The following is a 6,889-nucleotide window of genomic DNA, read 5'->3' on the forward strand; positions in this document are numbered from 1 at the left end:
GTTTCTGGAGTGGAAAATTGACCTTGTTCGGCTTCTGGCAAATAGTAGCAAACAGACACGAAAACGTAGCGATAGGCTCTGTCAGTAACTAGAAGTGTAACTGAAGTGTTCACACATGTAGAAACACAGATTTTTAGAAATACCACACACACCAGAAACCTTTAGCTTCTTTTCATTTGTATTCCCTATTTAAACTGTGTATCAAGCTATGTTGGCGAAGTAAACACTGGATGTAAGTCTCTACGTAAAAGACAAATAAACTAAGCAGTTACTTTCCCTTGACATTATTTTAGAAAGCCTATTTCAGAGCTAAAAGGAAAATTTTTGCTCAATAGCATTTGCTTGAAACCAATGGTAGATGTGATTTCCTGAGATTTCCCTGAGCTCTTCTGGTAGATGAACAAATTCAATTCAAGCCTTTTATTTCCTAGTTATTGCTTCACTTTTTTCTTTGACAGAATTTGCTTAATTTGTTTCACAAGCAGAAACAACCAAAACAGTTAAGAACCATGTAAACAGAAGATGACATTTGCAGCAAAAGTGCTACAAATCTTGCCAGAGGTATTGATTTTTCCAAAGCTGCATTATTCTGTTCCACAAAACAAACTAAAATAACAATGAATCAAAATAAAATAACCGGGTCTTGCACTGACAAACAATAAGCTACTACATGTGAGCTTGAAGCAGACGTCCTATACATGAAAAGATTTAACTACTTATATTGTTCATTGAGATCTTTGAGACCAAGAGATACAGTTAATTTATTTTTGATCATGAATTCATTAGTGCTCAATAAATAAAATGTTGAATAAAAAAGAGGAGCTTGTGTAAAAAATAACCTGTGAGCTTTTCCCCATACAAATCTTTTTAATAATGTTTTTGTAGCAAACACAGAGAATTTTTAAAATATAGCAGAAGCAGCTGCATACTTTTTGAGACTCCCTAAGTTCCCTTAAAAAACAGATAGAATATCAATATTCTCGTGAATATACATACAAAACTCCTAAACAAAACACTAGCAAAGGGAATTCTTTCACATAAAAAAGTATATGATGGGGAAAATAAAGCCAGGTTGATCTCAAAAAAAAGGGGGGGGGGGGCAGTATGCACATAATCAAGTGTGACTTATGCCAGGAATGCAGGGTTGGTTTAACATCCAAGAATCAATGTAATACACCATATCAATAAAATAAAGGACAAAAACCACATCATCATCACAATACAAACAGATATGGCATTTGACAAAATTCAACACCCTTCCATGATTTAAAAAAAGAAAAAAAACTTACAAAATCCTAGGAATAAAAGGTAGCTTCTGCAACTTAATGAAAACATTACAGTTAACATTATACTTAACAACAGAAGACAATGCTTTCCTCCCTAAGGTTCCTGAACAAGAGAAGAATGACTATTCTTGTCACTTCTATTAAACATTGTATTGGAGGTTCTAGCAGGACAATAAGGCAAAAAAATTTTAAAGGTGTCCAGCTCTAACCTGTGTGGCCCAGTTGGTTGGGCGGAGTCCTGTAAGTCAATTCCCAGTCAGGACACCTGCCTACATTGTGGGTTTCGTCCCAGGTCGGGGGACAGGCAAGAGGCCACCTATCAATGTTTCTCTCTCTTCCTCTCTTTCTTCCTCCCTTCCCTTCTCTCTAAAAATAAATAAATAAAATCTTAAAAAAAAGAGCCCCTAGGAAAACTACATACCATGGAAAGCATCTACCTCAAAACTAAGGCAAAGGGGACAGTGAGTACCCTTGAGGGCAGTTGTAACTGGAAGAGGACATGAGATGCATTTCTGCAGTGCTGGAAATGCTCTGTTTTCTGATATGGATGCTGGTTCAGTGATGTAGTCATGTTGGAAATATTCGCTTTAGTTGTAACATTACCTTGTAATTTTGTATGTATGACTTCAGTAAAAAGCACACAGCACAAAGAGACAAAGATAGGAAAAATGTGAAAAAGTAATTAGGAGTCATGAAAGATAGAATGAGATGGTCTAACGTATATTTAGTAATAGTTCCATAAATAGAAAATATGGAGAATGTAGGAGAGGCACTTCCCCCCACCCCCCCAGAACTAGTACAAGGCATGAATCCTCAGATACAGTAGGGAGAATGAATCCCAAGCAAACCAAATGAAAAAAAAAATCTACTCTTAGATATATTTACATATTCAAATTCACATTTAATTGTATTAAAAATTCCATAATTTACCATATTAACCACTTTAGCATGCACAGTGCAATAGTGTTACCTACCATATATGCATTTTGCTGTGCAGCAGATCTCTAGAATGTTGTATCTTGCTAAACAGAAAGCCTACATCCACTCCACCAATCTTTTCCCACTCCCCCAGCCCTGACAACCACCATTGCATTTTCTAAGAGTTTGACTACTTTAGATACCCAATAGAAGTGGAACCAAATACATATTTTTACTAAAAATATTCTTTTTATTTATCCTTTACAGATAGAGCATCGTATCAATTTTTAAAATAATATTGTGCCATAAAGGGAGTAAAACAAAGTATTTGTTATTAAAAATGGCCATGATACATAGGGTTCAGAACCGTCAAGTCCCATCTGAACCTAACTGACCCATGTCCATAACATTCCACTCTGGTAACCCTGTGAAAATACTGAGTCATCACTAAATACCTGATGGACTTTCCTGCCCTTATGCCAAGTTTTATATCCTTCCTTTCACCTCTCCTAGCTGTGTAGCTTCTCTCTAGCCTTCATGCCCTAGTTTGGTGGCAACTTCTCCATGAATCCTTTCCAACCCACAGTGAATACTGAAGCATTCATTGTCTATAGCTGTCATTTGGCAATGAATCGTGCACTCTACTGAGATAGAAATGTTGTATTATTGTTTAATGTCACTCTGTGAATGTGACATCTCTCCAAGTATAATCTCACAGATTTTTTTCTCTCTCCCACAGGACTTTAGGAGTTTTCCGGGCAGTTAGTAAATATTTGTTGATTGCTTGAAACAGCTACTTGTAAAGTAGACTTAATTAATCTCAATAATGAAGACTAAAGAGCTTTATTTCTGTTCCCTTTAGCAACCAAAGAATCTCCTGATTCCACGTGTTTAGTTAGTGCAAATTCTAGAATAGCCTCATCTCTGCTGAGCACTGGTGAGTTTATCAACAGAGACGAAAGGGAGTAAGAACTGGAGCTAAGTCCTCTAAACATCCTGCATATTCTGTTTCACCAGCAAACTGCCATTACCCCATTCAAGAACTCACCATGAAATAACATAGAACTATATCCTGGTTTTGGCCAAACATATTTTTCCCACTAATAATATTTATAAAATGCAAACTACAAGATGTGTCAGTATTGTACATTTCCTTCTTTTTTAAGGAGCACATAGTTAGTGGCATCAGGTACATACCTTAACTGTAGATAGACAACCATCAAAATTGTTAACCCACAAACTCTGTACTAACCTGCAGTTCCATCGCATGATGAAAAAATGCCCTTGTCCCCCCAGACCACATTCTCTAAAAACTGAGTGTTGTCTGAGACTATTCATTTCCCTCTGGCATCCAGAACAGGGAATAAGAGTCATTAGTATCTTTCACTCTCTCCAGCACAGCTTCCTAAATGTTATCCCTGCTCCCACAGGTAAACTGTTCTCCTCTGGTGTCTCTGACCATCCCGCTATCACTATCTCTAAACTTCCTACCCACGGCATCTACTGACCTCTGGGTTACAATCCGTACATTTTCAGAAGACTCTATACCTGCTCACACTCTTACACCCCACCCCAAGCCCTGACATCTTACTGGGTAATCTTTTATTTCTTTTTTAGTAAAAAAATTTTTCATCCTCACCTGAGGACAATTTTTCATTGCTTTTGAGAGAGAGAGGAAGGAAAAGAGAAACACATCAATGTGAGAGAGAAGCATCAATCGGTTACTTCCCATACATGCCTGGATAGGGGATTGTCCATGTCCAAACCAGGACTGGACTCTCAACCTAGATATGTGCCCTGACCAGGAACTGAACCCACAACCCTTCTTTTATGGGACAACACTCCAACCAATGGAGCCACACCGGCCAGTGCTTGCTGGGCAATCTTAAGGTCCGTGTGGATCACCCAGCTAATATCCTGGCATTTTATCCTAGGCTGTTAAGTTTCCCAACCTCATCCTCACTTCCTCACCATACCTTCACCGTGGCTTCCTCTGACTTGGGAATGACTTGCGTGTACTCTGCTCTACTTCTAAAACTCTTCAATAGCCCTAGTGCTTGAGCTTTCTCTCTCTCTCTCTCTCTCTCTCTCTCTCTCTCTCTCTCTCAGGTTAAATTCACATAACATAAAATTAATCATTTTAAAGTGTGAAATTCAGTGGCCTTGAGTAGATTCACAATGTTGTGCAACTATGACCTATATCAAGTTCCAGGTTTCATTACCCCAAAAGAAAAGCCCCTTGCCCATTAAATAGTCACTTCTCATTTGTCCCCTTTGCACCCCATTACCTGGCCAACACCAATCTGCTTTCTGTCTTTATGGATTTACCTATTCTGTATTTTTCATATAAAGTGAACTACACAACATGTGCCTTTTGTGTCTGGCTTTTTTCACTTAGCATACTGTTTTGAGGTTTATCCACATTGCAGCATGTATCAGTACTTCATTCCTATGTTAGTTTTCTTAGGTTACCATAATAAAATACCACAGACCGAGTGGTTTAAACATCAGAAATGTATTATCTCACAGTTCTGGAGGCAGGAAGTCCAAGATCGAGGTGCTGATGGGATTAGCTTCCTCTGAGACCTCTCCCCTAGATGTGCAAATGGCTGCCTTCTTGCTTGCCCCTTCACATGGTTGTCCTTCTGTGCACGCACAGGCACCCGGTATCTCTTCCTCTTCTTGTGTGGACAAGAGTCATATTGGATTAGGGCCCCACTCTAAACCATTTAATTTAGACTCCTCTTTAAAGACCTTATCTTCAAATATTGTAACATTCTGAGGTACTGGGGTTTGGGATTTCAATACATCAATTTGAGGGGTATATACCACATTTTGTTTATCTATTTATTTACTGATGGACATTTGGGCTGTCTCCACTTTTCGGCTATTGTGAATAGTGGCTCTATGAGCATTCAGATACTAGTGTGTGGTTGAGTACCTGTTTTCAGTTCTCATGGGTATATACCAAGGTGTGGAAATGCTGGATCATATGGTAATTATGTGGTTAACTTTTTGAGGAGCCACTGTTTTCCACAGCACCTGCACTATTTTACATTTTCATTAGCAATGTGCAAAGGTTCCAATTTCTCCACATCCTCACCAACACTTAGCCCATAATCTCTCAGCTCTTTATCCATGATGCCATTTCTCCCACTGAATATCTTTATTCCAATTTTTTCAAAATTTCTTGTCCTTTAACTTCCTACTTTCTCCCTAAAAGACATCTCCATTTTCGTTTTCTTTTATAACCAGTATAAAGCATATAATTCATTATGTGTGACAAATTTCAGTTTCTTGATCTATAAAATGGAGCTAGCAGTATCTCTCAGAATTGTCTTAAGAATTGAATAAGCTAATATATTTGAAGTGTTTAATACAACACAGCAAGCCTTAAATAAATGGTGATGATTACTAAATTTCTATTTCAGCTCTATTTATTTCTCAGGCACTCCAAGCCCCCTGTTAGCCATTTTCAACTGTATCCTTTCAGTTCACTCATTCACAAATATTTATTGAGTGCTCATTATATGTCAGACACCATACTAGACATTGCTTACCACAGTGAGCAAAATAAACATGTTCCCTGTTCTCATGAAGAAAAAAGAAAATAGGCAAATAAATGTGTATTTACAAATTTTGATAGCTGTCTGTTCCATAGGACACTTACAGGTAACATATCCAAAATTAAGATGATCTTCATCTTTCCTCCAAATCAGATCTTCAGACACCACCACCCACCCAGTTGACCAATTGAAAGCAGAAGTTCTCTCAGCTCCTTGATCTCCATTGAGATGCCTTGCCTTCCATTCTGCTCTGCCCCCACCTGGTACTACCAGCATCAGGCACCAAAACCAAAAAAAACAAAATCTTGGTAACAGAGTTGGAATATACAAAGTCATCTTAAAGAAATTTTAAAAGTTTCTGAAACTTGAAATTAGACTGAAAGTATTAACACATTTAAAGAATGTGTCAGTGGAATTTGAGACAACTCTCATCATCGATTGCCTGGCAGTTTTTCAGTCTCCAACCTCACCCTTCAATTCACCCTTCATACAGCTGTCAGAATTATCTTTCTAGTAAGCAAGTCTGAAAACATTGTTCTTTTTATGATTCTTAATTATCTAAACTCTGAAGTCCTTAGCATTAAAATCTCTTGGATCTGGCCCTCCCCTGCACTCCCAACTTGGTCTTTTACTTTGTCCCTGTTGAACCCTAGGTTTGCCCATGCCAAACGACTTGCCCCTTTCCAAGGTGTGCTGTATACAGCTCCCCCATGTGTGTGGATGCACCCTCTTGCTCTATAGCCCATGTCATTGATGTCTGCTCTTCTTGCAAGACTGAGATCAGCGCCATCTAGTTTAAGGAAACTTTTCTGAACATCTGGGTGTGTACCCGAACACAGATCTGGCTGCCTGCTGCTTTGAAAGCCAATACTTGAGAGACAGGGGCTGGGGTAAGGAAAGTGGTTTATTTTCAGGTGCTCACCACCTGGAAGATGGGGAATTCTTGTATCAAAGCCCGTCTTAACATCTCAGTGCAGGCAGAGGTTTATATCAGGAGGGAGAGGGGAACAAAACAAAGAGATAAGGGAGGGAGTTGAAAAGTTCTCTATGTGCAGACGAGCACAGTCCATTTTGATAAGGCAAGTGATGGTCTGGTGTACGTCATCCTGGTTGAGTCAT

The sequence above is a fragment of the Phyllostomus hastatus genome, unplaced genomic scaffold (genome assembly GCF_019186645.2).
Source record: "Phyllostomus hastatus isolate PE091 unplaced genomic scaffold, TTU_PhHast_1.1 phas_contig_80, whole genome shotgun sequence".
Lineage (NCBI taxonomy): Eukaryota > Metazoa > Chordata > Mammalia > Chiroptera > Phyllostomidae > Phyllostomus > Phyllostomus hastatus.